The sequence below is a fragment of the Monodon monoceros genome, unplaced genomic scaffold (genome assembly GCF_005190385.1).
Source record: "Monodon monoceros isolate NGI ecotype Baffin Bay Population unplaced genomic scaffold, NGI_Narwhal_1 Super_Scaffold_12, whole genome shotgun sequence".
Taxonomy (NCBI): Eukaryota; Metazoa; Chordata; class Mammalia; order Artiodactyla; family Monodontidae; genus Monodon; species Monodon monoceros.
The window spans coordinates 118719296-118720068 of NW_021703768.1; positions in this window are offsets into that span (position 1 = coordinate 118719296).

Consider the following 773-nt stretch of genomic DNA (forward strand, 5'->3'; position numbering starts at 1 on the left):
AAAGAAATTAAGTTATAGCTGAAGCTGCTAAGTAAGACAAGGAATTGTAACACTGTGGTGCCCTCTCATACTGGTAAGAGTAGCCAAATAGTCTGTTCCCTGAACTTTGGCTCATTAAAAAAAACATCGGCCCGCAGGCCAGGTTGAGAGTTTGTGGTCAGAAAGCTGTTTATGGTAATATCAATTTTCAGCACCCATAGTCTATTCTTTGCACAATTATTCAGGTAGCCCAAAGATTTACCACTCCAAGTAGTCCCACATTTCTCAGAGCCAGGGGTTGCTTTGGAGAATATTGTGCACATTGAAAATGTAGTGAGATTCTGATGCCACAGTTGGTAAGTAGAAAGTCAGCACAGTTGTTTCTTTTCCTTGGCTCTTTTTAATTTTTTTCATTGAATCAACAAACTAAACTAATATTAATATAACCTAAATGCATATAAATTTAAAAGGTGATTGTGTATCTTATTTTCGATCCCGTTCCACTTCTTGTAACCTATTGTGTTTCCTAGTATTCATTTACTCATTTAACGAATATTTATTGAACACCTCACAGTGGGCCTTACTATTTTTCTAGGTGCTGAGAATGTAACAGTGATTAAAGCAGGTATAAATCTCCCTGCCCTTGTAGAACTTAAATTCTGGTGGAAGGAGACAGACGCTAAGCAAATCATATGGTTTATCAGAAAATAAGCACCACAGAGAGAAGTTGGGAGAAGGAATAAGGTGTTAGGGGAAGCAGAGTGATGTTGGAATCTTAAAGAGTGGAGAGGAGT